Below are 12,477 nucleotides of genomic sequence, written 5' to 3'. Positions count from 1 at the left end.
GTAAAGGTTAAAGAAACTGCAAAACTATTAAGTTTTGGTCAATAAGTTTTTGAAAAATACAAAATATGTTCTGAATACGTACAAAAAGCATTTAAACAAAGTATAGTACAGAAGCTTCAGAACAAAATTAAACATGTCAAACCTGTACACACATCATTAAAAAACTTAGCTCTTCAGATTTTTTCATCCATACCCTTGAAGCTCTTTACTTCATATATAGAGAGCAAGAGTATTTGTTGCAGCCAAAGGACACACACATGTTACTGTTGAACATTCTACTCCTACAGGACCAGTTCCCTTGAGCTATGATGGGACTTCTCTGAAGTTATAACAGCTACTATCAGTCCTAAGGGATTGCGGTGACAGTCAAAGGTTGGCACGATGCAGACAGGAGCCACCTGCCAGAAGTCTGCCTTTTCACTTCAGCAATCCCCCAGGGCTTAGATATGCCAGCCTTAGAGTTAAATGGACCTGAGTTATTGGTGCAAAGAAGTCACATACCCCATGGGAAGGCCTCGCTCTACACTTGCAATCATTCTAAGCAGAAATAAAAATTGTAACATAGCGTGACAGCAGCCAAGTGCAAGCTCACAAATTTAAGTTTTGCCATAACACCCAATCCAACTTTACTCAAAACAGAGAAGTAACCTAGTTTAAAAACAGATGGACTTATATGTGCTTTATGTACAAATGCATGAAAATGTGCAAGAAAGGAGATTCAGGACTACAGAAACAAGTGAAATTTCTGTAACTTTAGACTATGAAACAGCTTGTACAAGCTCTGTACAATCCCTTTCCCAGATTTTGTAAATAATTTAGTTGACAATCCCTACTTTTATTTTAATATATTTTTTATTTTACTGCCTGGCTTTGCTTAAATTCTGGTAAGTGAAAAAAGAAGGACCAGGTATGCTAAATGTTAGTGAGTCACCTCTCAGTCTATCCTCACCTGATTCAGTAATGCCTAAGGAGTCAAGCATTTTCTAAAGCTCTCCTCTCTCGCTAAGCTTGCTACGCTGTATGGAGCTGATTCAGTAAGGCTGACCTCTTCCCCCCCCCCTCTCCGTTAAAGCATGCCACTAGAACATCTACTGGGTGAACACAAGAAAAAAACACATGTAGCAAGTAGGATTTCATGACTTTTTCAACAATCGCATGTTGCTTTAGAAGCAGGCATCCCACTCAATGACATTTGGTCAGATATATAAGCTTCAAATAAAAAACAATTTCACAAGGCATCAACAATGTTCAGATACTCTGTCATAAGCTCTGAGGTGAATGTTTTTCTGAAGGCACACTGCAAGTGCCAATCTCTCCAAACTTGAGTCACTGGTGGATTCTCAGCACACACAAAGATCTAGAAACACAAAGTCCCTTCTCACCCTCCATCTGATTGCTGCTTGCCAAAAAGCTGTCAGATTGCTTCAGCTCCTGGAATACACTGCCACATTTTGAATCACCTGCCTCAGTTATGCTGAAAATATAAGAGGATGGGGGAAAATTAGAGGATGGGGGAAAATTAATGTTTCATATCCTTAAATATTTACATCAGGATAAAATGAGATCTTATGAATAATGCTAGCATCCACATGAAGGACTTCACTGCATTTATCTAACTCCTGATGTTTGTATGCACAATTTCAGTTGTTAATTTACAGGAAAAATGTTCAAATTCGTATTGACATTAAGGCACACTGAGCAAGGTGCAGAGATTTTCCTTTACAACATTTAGCAAAATTTCAACAAAAATATCAGAACACACATAAACAGAAGGCATAACTCCAGGCATAACTTAGACTGCAAATTATTGCAATGGGTTTTTCATTCAGGATTCAGTCTCTGGATAACAGTCTGACTCTAAGTTGTCCCTAACAAGAATATGATAGTTTTGAGTTAAAGAACATAACAATTAAGAATTGCTGTATTCTGCAGATGAATGGGAAAACAGTATCTCAGTGATATTCTGAGGCAGTTCTTAACTGTGATCTAAAAGCTAGACCTGTATTTTTTTAGTGGTTAATAAATGATGATTTCCTTTTTTCTCCCACTTTCAAAGATTTTACATCCTAAGAAAAGTTCATATAGATGTTGACCTCTTCAGATGTCTCAGTAATTCAGCTGCAATAGCTCAACCTTCTCCTGCCAAAACATTCAACTCTGGGAATTAAGAACCTAACCTCTCACCAGTTTTCAATGGTTCCTTAAAACTCCCAACCCTAACGAGTAATGGGCCAGCATGTGAGGGCCTTATATTTGGAGGTCATACTCCGTTCCCCCTGAAACATGCTGCTCACATGAAACACCTCTAATACTGAAGTTCTCCTGGACTGCATGTATTAAGCTGCTTTGTCAAAACTTCCAGCCTATAGTTCAGGACCACACAAAGAAAACATACATAATTTCTGCATATGCATTCACTACTGCTTACAATAGTTTTTGGTAAGATGTTTTTAAAAGTGTGTTACATTTGGAGGCTGCAATAAAACAAGTACAGTCTTCATTGTTTTTCAAGGTAAATATGTCACTGAAAATGAAACAGTAAAAATGTGAATTTAATTAAGGTGGTGTTTTCTCACTTAACATGCTACCTACAAAAATTGTGAGGAGGAACATTAGGTCAAACTAAGGTAGTTAAGTAAAAGACACTTCTAGCAAAGCTAAATTAATTTTCTTGTTCTAACGTGTCATTAGAATGAAAAGGATGCATCAAGGCAACTTTACTTTTAAATTAAGGAGAATTTGAGCCAACGCATAAAAAAACAGGAACCCAAACAGAATAAGCAAGTTGAACAGTAAAAACAATATATTTCAGTTCTGATTAAATGGCCTTTCTCTAACATGAGTATGAAGCTCTCCATCAATAGTTACGAACAGTATTTGATCGGAATTAGATCTCCATTATTCACCTACCCTAGGGCAGAGATACAGACAAGCTTTATACAAAGTATTTCCTGCTAATTCATTAAGTACTATTTGCTATGGGGGAAGCCAATAAGTATCTGATAGAATGGAAAATTAACAGTTGACAGGAAACAAGTAAAGACACCTGAAGAGAAGCAGCATATCCTTTCCTGCTGCTAGTAATAGGCAAGCTCTTAAAATTTTGGAAATAGAAAAAACATCAAGCCAAACTGTAAGAAGGAAAAAGCTGAAAAAATACCTACCACAAATGTGAAGCTCTTTCTCCATTTACAACCTGGTAGAGATTCTCCAGTAATTTTTCATCCCAGTACAGGTCACAAAATTTCTCACAAATTGCATCAGAGAACATACCAAACTTAATTTCCTTTAAGGTTAAAATAAAGTTACCTTATTAAAAAAAAAAAAAAAAAAAAAAAAAAAAAGAGTGAGTGATAGAAAGAGAAACAGAAAGAACACATTACTAATAACATTCTTTTATATCAATGATATAATATATATAAGAAAACATACATACCCATATTAATAACTTCAACTCCATTCTCAAGATAGCCATCAAACGCAAACTCCTCTTGTATAAGATGAACTACTTTCTGTAATAAAGTGTCACTTGTTCTGTTCTGCTGGGACAAGGCTTCTACATCAAGGAGATAGGAAGTGTTTTGATTCACTGAGGTACACAGTGCATGTCCTTGCTCAGTGAAAACACTGTCTAAACTGGTAGCACACTCAGGATCTTGGCAGTTGGTTTTATTAATTTGGTTACTTTTTTCAGACTTGTTCTGTGTATTAGTGATTTCACAGTTTTGCACTTCACGAAGGGAGGCATCGTCTTCTGTTTGTGTGCTCATTTTATAACTTGCAATAGTACTCGAAAGTAGCACTGGCAAACTATGACAGCAGTCATAAGCAATTCTTGAACGAAGAGGTTTATTTGGTATTTGCTCTGATACAGCTAAATGTACTGGTACAAACGTTAAAACTCTTTTCTCTGTGTCCTGTTTGAGAATGATGTTATTTATATGAAGAGTATTGGAAGATGCAGGAAAAGCCAAGGAGCTTGAAGAAACTTCAGATAAAATGTTCTTTTCTTGTAAAAGATGCGAGGAATCAGACCGTGATGGTAATGTAACCGTAGAAATAACCACGTTGCCAGACTTTTGCTCTTCTGAAGATATTTGGGATGAGTAGGCTGGCATTTGTAAATGACACTCAGGTATTTCAGGTGCAGTTTCAACAACAGCTGGGTCCTCGGTACCATGACCATTTGTGTCTCCTTCATATAATACTGATCTGTTGTGGTCCATGTGTTTTTCTTCTCTTATCTCTTTCTTGCATTGCACAGAAGTTGGTTTGTGAACCTCTCTGAAAAGGAGCAAAGTATTTTTGAGGACAAATTCAGTAGATTTAATAACAAACTTTTAACTTATTTTGCAGTAGGATATACTAACTTTATTATATTTGCATTTTGTTGCAAAATAATAGGCTTAAAGTGAGTTGCGGGAGTGGTGAACGCAACAGGTAGTGTAGTCTTCTCACAATTTAGAGAAATCTGGCATGGTACTGGTCCTTTAACTGCTATAAGCTTACTTTCACTGGTAATAGGCACAAATCCTGAAAACAGAAAGAGAATTAGATGAAAGATGAACAATATGTACAATATAAAGGCAATGGAGAAAGAAAAAAACCTGTGTACCTGACTGAGAAAATCTCACCCAGGGAATTGATTTAGAGAATACTGAAACAAAGGAAGTCTCAGAGAATCTGACTGCTTACCTAGACTTGACTCTGAAGGGTCCATTTCATGTCTTTCATTTTTAAGTCCAAAAGGAACATGATCTTGAGAAGAGATTACTTCTTCCTTGGAAGCCTAGCAATAAAAAATGAAGTCCAAACTCAATCTATCAGGGTTTTTTTTCTTTAAACTCTGCTCAGCACATTACTTCAAAAAACTATAAACCTAGAATATTAAGATTTTGAACTTCTGTTACCTGCAAAGTAACAATCTAGTCACACCTCAGTGGAGAATTAAAATGACTGCTACACAAAACTCTAAGGATTGGTAGAACTGTTTGTAAATCTTGATAATTCACTGCATAATTTTCATAACCATAATTTTGAGGCAATTCATAGTGTTGAACAAAGTCAATTCCCCAGACCAACTGAACAGTGTTGTGTGTCCTATACATGGATATGAAACATAAACAGAACACAGCAACTTCATATTAACGCTTTCCATTCTTTGATTAGAGGGATGTAAGTGAAGGAGAGTTCATGAAACTAAGTCACCAGCTCGCCTTATTTCTGGGCTCTCATCCATGCAGGTTGTGGAGTTCAGGTGTCGTAACTGTAGGGAACGGCGATCGGAAGATCTCGCGATGGCACGGAAAGAGGAAGGAAGAGGAAGGATATGACGTAGAGATAGCAGTATGCTTGTAGGTATATAAGCAAATACATGCGTACAATAAACGCCATTTGCAGCATCCTCATATTGGTGTCAGTGCTCATTGGCCCGGAGGCAGGGGGAGCCTCCGTGCCGTCTCAGGCGAACGGGAGATTGTCGCATCAGAAGGCGACAAGTGGTGACCCCGACGTGATAGCTGAGACGGCGGACCGCAGGCGGTCGAGAGGATCCGGATCATGGACGCGGTACTTAAGGTTGTACGCGTGGGTGCCCGGGAATGGGTGCTCTCTATGAGAGCGGATGCAGTTGCGAACTGCGTCGGGCGGCTCCTGAAAGATGGAGCGATAGTTAGACCAGGGGACATTTTTTCCCCTTCTAACTGGGAGAAGTGCACTCGAGCACTTGCTCAGAGAGCTATGGCCACTAAGAAGGCCGCAGAGCTTAAGACGTGGGGAGATATAACGATCATTTTAGAAAGGACTAGGGAGGAGCTTGAGACCTGGCAGGCTGCCCGCGCGGCGCTACACATGTCCGCGGAAATGGCGACACAGACAGCAGCGAATGCAGAGGAGCGAACGGAGGCGATAGAGGAAGAGACGATAGTAGGGGATGAAGTGAAAACGGAGAGTGTGGAAACCGACATAAAGGAGGAGGCGGTTAATCAAGAACCAGAGCGGGGAGAGGGGGAGGCAAAAACTCCAGAGGCTTACCCAATAACGCCCTCTTCTCCGCCACCACCGCGGTATCCGTGGAAAGAGATGAGGGCGATGGAAGGGGGAGAACCAGGAGACCTTTGTGGAGACCGAGATATGAAAAAGCCAGTGGCGGGTAGAGGAAAAGAAAGCAAGGTGAAAGTGGAGGAGGCAGAAGAAAAGGAAAGACCGATTATAGTGGATGATCCCCGAGACTGGCTACCGGGGGCCATGATTCGGGTGCAGTGGGAGGACGAAAGAAGAGAAGAAGCAGGGGAAAGACCAGAAGCAGGGGAAAGACCGAAGGTGCCGCACCCGGGGAAAGATGGCGCTGGCCGAGAGAGGAGTGGGCGTCGACCAGCATTGCGGAAGGAGGAGACTGAAGACTCAGGTGCAGTAACTAGGGCGGAGTTCCCCCGCCGCAGTCAGAGGCGAAGAAAAAAAAAAAAAAAAAAAAAAAAAAAAGGAGGAAAGTCACAAGAGATATGGAGCAGATGTTTATGCTGCTTACAGCTCTGGAAGAAGAAACAGCTAAACAAAGAGGGCTATTAGAGGCAATAGCTAAACAAAGAGGGCTATCAGAGGCAGCAGCTAAACAAAAAGGGCTATCAGAGACAGCAGGTTCCGCCCAAGCGGGAGGGGGAAAAGAAATTCCCCTAACAGACTGGAAACTGATAGCGACGGAATGTGCCCTGAGTGGCCTCAAGTTTCGTGCGCCAATAGGGGCCTTCCCAGTACGAGTTGCCCCGGGGGGGGGGGCAGTGGAATGGATGCCCCTCGACCCAAAGACGGTACAACAGCTATTGAAAGCAGTGCAAGAACAGGGCCTGCGACACCCGGTGACACAGACATTGCTGGACGCGGCGCACGCGGGAGGCCTAATACCGTGGGATTGTCGCGCCCTCGCGCGACTGGTTTTATTGCCCACGATGGTCCTTATGTGGAAAGAAGCGTGGACCTCGCGCCTGCAGCAGGCGTTGATGGCCGCGCAGGCAGACCCGCAGAACCCACTGGGCCAATCCACCCTAGCGCGGTTAAGAGGAAATGATGCGGCCATGGCTACACCCCAGCAGCAGGCAGCGGGCCTGAGACCTCGGGAGATACTGGCGGCAACAGAAGCATCTCGAAAGGCCTTTGATGATATTGGGCCACTGGTGCAGAAGGCAGACCCATGGACGACTGTGAAGCAGAGAGTGGGAGAGCCGTTTGACAAGTTTTGTGACAGGCTACAGGCAGCAGTAGAACTTGCATCTTTACCAGACGCTGCAAAAGGAGCAGTGATGTTGGAATGTATCAAACAGCAGGGCAACGAGTTGACAAAAGAAATCCTAAGAACAGCGCCTAAGGGAGCAAGTCTAGGGCAGACGATCAAGTACGTATTAGAACACCGGGACAAGACCACAGCCCTACAGATTGCTGCAGCAGTTATGGCAATGCTGGAGGTTAGAGCTAGAGGAGGTCCAAAAGGAGGCCCATGCTTTGGCTGCGGGCGAATGGGCCATTTGAGAGCACAGTGCACGAATAAGGGAAGTTACGCGCACCCAACAAGGGGTATGGGGAGCCTTACATGCTGGGCCTGTGGAAAACCAGGACACAGAGCACGAGATTGTCGGCGGCCGGGAAACGAGAAGTGGGGAGGGCAACTAGGGGGCCACCCCTCCCCGGTGAGCCGGCCTCAAGTAGCCCCCGTCAACAACAACACACTGCTGATGGACAGCTCCAGCGACCAAACTCCGAAGGGAAACCCCGCGTGGCCCTGGTCTTAGGGTGTGAGAAGAGACCCCGAGTGAAAGCGCATCTGATAGGCCCACCAGGGGCGGGTCCTCCTAGCATCCCCTTAATAATGATGCTAGATACGGGGGCAGATGTTACATGTGTGCCCTCGTGGTTGTGGCCATCGAGTTGGCCAGCAAAAGTGGCAAGCTCGTTAGATGGAGTGGGAGGCAGGGCGGAGGCTATGATTTCTGAAACCGATATCACAATTGTATTGGAGGACCCGGATAGGCCTGCTCAGATCATCCGTGTGCGGCCGTACATAACTGCCATAGGGGAACCATTGTTAGGGCGAGATGCCTTATTGCAAAGCGGCTTTCACCTGACAAATTTAGGGTAAGGGCCACTGCCTACCTCCTCGGGGCTCATTTCGCTGTCCTGCTGACATGGTGCTCCAATGAGCCTGTGTGGGTAGAGCAGTGGCCATTGACAGGGGACAAATTGGCGGCTGCCCGACAAATAGTAAGTAGAGAACTAGAGCAGGGACACCTGGAGGAAAGCCACAGTCCCTGGAACACTCCTATATTTGTGATACACAAAAAGGACAAGTCTAAATTTCGATTACTGCACGACCTACGAGCGGTAAATCAGCAGATGGAAGCGATGGGTGCCCTCCAGCCAGGGTTGCCACTACCATCAGCAATACCAAAGAATTGGCCAGTGGTGGTGATGGATATCCAAGATTGCTTTTTCTCTATACCATTAGCCCCTCAGGACAAAGCTCGATTTGCCTTCACACTGCCCTCAGAGAATCTGCAGGAGCCAGCAGCGCGATATCAATGGACAGTCCTCCCGCAGGGCATAAAAAATTCACCTACGATTTGTCAGGCGGCAGTAGCTAAGGTATTGCAGCCGGTAAGGGCGCAGCTCCCGCGCGCGCTTATCATCCATTACATGGACGACCTCCTAATAGCTGCAGAGACCCAGCAAGAAACCGATCAGGCAGAACAGGCAGTAATTAACTGCCTAAATGAAGCGGGATTGTACGTCCAGAAAGCGAAGACGCAAAGGGGAGAATCTGTCGACTATCTGGGAACCACCATCCTCCCCAGAGCTGTGGTCCCACAGCCGATAAAGCTCAATAGAGAGATACGGACGTTGCATGATGTACAGCAATTGGTTGGCGCTCTCCAATGGCTGCGAGGGCTGATAGGTATTCCCAAGGAGTGGATGGAGCCACTGTTTGAGTTGCTCAAGGGCCACAAACCATGGGAACCGAGGCAGATGACACCGAACGCGTTAGAAGCCCTCCGAAAAATAGAAGATCTCATGGCAAAGGGCGGAGTAACGAGATACGACCCGGCCAAACCTATCAATCTGTACGTGGCAGTTACAAGAACAGGAGCCATAGGCGTTCTAGGACAAGGGACGCCGGAGCGTCCGGAAGTCGTATGGTGGATAGTGTCAAACCAAATAAGTACGGCATACGTCACAATCGTAACAGCGTTGGCACAGATGATACAGAAGGGACGAACCGCCACCGTTTGGCACTTCGCGAAGGAGCCTGAGTCCATTTACCTGCCGGTAAAAAGGAGTCAATGGGACAGCGTGGTCCAGAAACAAGATAGTATAGCAATAGCTTTAGAAGGATTCCCAGGAACAATCAGATTATCGCCTGTGCTGGAGATGTATACACACCTCTCCGTCCTTCGGCCCCATCTGAAAGCCCGAGTGCTACAGCGACCTGCACCAGGGTGCACAGTGTTCACCGACGCGTCATCGGTGACCAGGGCAGCGGTCGTTGTGTGGCAAGATCAAAAGGCCCAATGGCACCGAGTGAAGATCAGCGAGCCGGACAGTAGCGTACAGCATCTAGAGGCCCGAGCTGTGGCGCAGGCATTGCAAATGTGGCCAGAAGAGCATTTGAATGTAGTGACAGACTCCATGTTCGTCTTTAAATTGTTACACAACATGTCATATCCCAGATGGGCCGGATCGCCCATTGCGCTAATGCTAGAAGAAGCCCTACAACAACGGCGGGCCACTGCCTCTGTTATTCATGTTCGGAGTCATGAGGCAATCCAAGGAGTGTACCAAGAAGGCAACAATAAAGCCGATCAAGCGGCCAAAGGTGTGTGGACAGTCGCAGAAGCAAGGCAGGTGCACGACCTTCTCCATGTTGGTGCAAAAGCACCGGCAAAAAGCTGCAACATCCCCCTCACCACGGCTCGTGAAGTGGTTGCGGCTTGCCCGTATTGCCAAAAAACCCCCCTGTGGGGCGCCGGCATCAACCCCAGGGGGCTGAAAGGAAACCAAATATGGCAAACGGACTTCACAATGTGCCAGCGACTTCGACCACGGCCCTGGCTGGCTGTCACAGTGGACACACACAGCGGTATCATTGTTGCGACCCAACATAAACGAGTCACAGCGCGGGCGGCACAGTTGCATTGGCACACGGCAATGGCCTGGCTGGGTGCCCCAGAAACTATTAAAACAGACAACAGCACGTGTTTCACAGCGCAAAGCACGAGAGAATGGGCCGTACGGTGGGGAATTAAGCTAGTGCACGGTATTGCCTATAATAGCACAGGTCAAGCCATTGTCGAGCGAGCAAACCGCACTTTAAAGCAAAGGATCGAGATTCTTGGGGAGGGGGAGGGATATACACAAAGAATCCCCGCGCACAAACAATCAGAAATAATTATGAGCGCCTTATTCAGTCTGAATCAGTTCATCAGGGGGGAGGAGAACAAGACGCCAGCGGAAAAGCATTGGGCGGTCCGAGCGATGCACGAGGGACCAGACGTAAAGGTCCGAATCCCGGAAAAAGGGGAATGGGAAGAGGGGTGGCAGCTGGTAACCCAAGGACGAGGGTATGCAGTGGTCAGGCAGGGAGAAGTAGTAAGATGGGTCCCTGTGAAGTGGGTGCGCCCAGACCTCAGGGCAAGGACAAGACAGGAAGCAGAGAGTCAGGTGAATTAATGAATGTCTGAGCTTTATTGCAGGGGAGGACCACCCTGAAAAGCCGATGATCCCTTCTAGCAGCAAAGACAGCAGACAGGAGAAGAAGAACAGATGAGAAAAGGCGCGTGAAACCACAAGAAGAACGCGTAACCAGAAAACCCGAGAAGACGGCAGGGGGAGCAACCCAAGTAGCTCTCCTCGTAGCGATGCTGGGACTGGGACTCCAAGGGGTGAAAGGCGAACCAATGTTAGCGAAATGGGGTAGTAACAATCTATGGCTCATCTGGCAAACCGGACAGGAAATAAGCAATTTTGCCTGACGTTGGTGGGTGTGGGGCAGCCCTTTTAAGACATGCTTAATAGGGGTCCCATTGAATTTGACCGTAGACCTACCAAAGCTGAGAGAGCATTGCACAAACACAAGCAATATTAGTAACTGCTAGAACACGCTGAATGCATCATTGCCCTGGGACCCGCAAGAGCTTGACCTTCTGGGTTCAGTAGTGGTAATTGGCTTGGGCTAGGACCATGGGCCAGGCAATTACTAATAGAAGAGTTGCACCTGCTGCTGATGCTCGTGCTAGGCATATTAGTATGTAGACTAGTGTTTAGATGCTTGGTAAGACAACTGCTAGAAAAGGGGTGGTCCCGCCCACACCCACACTATGAACGCTTAACCCGCGACACGGCAATTTAAAGCAAATAGCATAGTCAAAGCATGGGGAGGGGGAGATGTAGGGAACGGCGATCGGAAGATCTCGCGATGGCACGGAAAGAGGAAGGAAGAGGAAGGATATGACGTAGAGATAGCAGTATGCTTGTAGGTATATAAGCAAATACATGCGTACAATAAAGGCCATTTGCAGCATCCTCATATTGGTGTCAGTGCTCATTGGCCCGGAGGCAGGGGGAGCCTCCGTGCCGTCTCAGGCGAACGGGAGATTGTCGCATCAGAAGGCGACACATAACCTAGCGAGTGACCACTCCAACACGGAGAGATAGATATTCTGCTGCCTCTCAGGAACTACAAATATTTTTCTTCATAAAAATTCACTGGCCCACTGTAACAGCTACATCAAAAGTGTGACAAAATTGTTATCTTTTAATTAACTTTAGATTATTACATTGAAAAGCTTTTGCATCCTGGCCCTAATTCCTACTAAGTAATACTTGCGAAGTGCAACCACATCATTTCAAGACTTACTAACTTTCAGGCTCTTTTACATATGCAGAGCAAACTTACATATAGATGGTAAAATACATATCTAAGAGTAGACATTAAAAAATCAGACTTCTAAAATCAGAATATAATTTTCACGTCTCCTTTACATTACTGCAAGGAATTAAAAATATATATTTGTTGTGTGTGTCACTATATAATTAAGCATATTATATATTATGTGTATATATAAACACACATACATATAATTCTTAGTATTATATTTTACTGTTAATAATGTTTTCATAGGAGCAGTACTTAAAGATTACTTAAATTTTTTAAAAAAATTAGAACAAACTTAATTACACTTGCAAGGATCAAAAATCTTACTAGAACATATTTTACAGAAATAAGTGGAAAAAAATGCAGCAAATTAAGAAAAAAAAGAGGGAGGGGCACTCTTACCTTAAAGACAGATTTGCTCAACAATGCCAGAATTTTTTTGCTGTTTATACCTCGATCAAGTAAATAACAACTGCATGTCTAAAAACATAAAAACCATAATTTTCAATTAGTAAACCAGTTTTCAATTAAGCGAGCTACTCTTGGAGAAGGACAAAGTC

The 12,477-nt window shown here is 44.8% G+C and overlaps 1 long non-coding RNA gene across 1 annotated transcript; it reads left to right on the top strand.

Annotated features, from left to right (window-relative positions):
* The first annotated feature begins 5,275 nt into the window (after positions 1 to 5,275).
* LOC135325526 (uncharacterized) lies at positions 5,276 to 11,569 on the top strand. Its single transcript, XR_010386450.1, has 2 exons — positions 5,276 to 5,577; positions 10,737 to 11,569. It is a non-coding gene; the product is annotated as an uncharacterized LOC135325526 (long non-coding RNA).
* The last annotated feature ends 908 nt before the right edge of the window (positions 11,570 to 12,477 follow it).

Source organism: Dromaius novaehollandiae, unplaced genomic scaffold (assembly GCF_036370855.1).
Source record: "Dromaius novaehollandiae isolate bDroNov1 unplaced genomic scaffold, bDroNov1.hap1 HAP1_SCAFFOLD_31, whole genome shotgun sequence".
NCBI classification, from domain to species: Eukaryota; Metazoa; Chordata; class Aves; order Casuariiformes; family Dromaiidae; genus Dromaius; species Dromaius novaehollandiae.
This window is presented reverse-complemented; position numbering and strand designations above follow the sequence as displayed.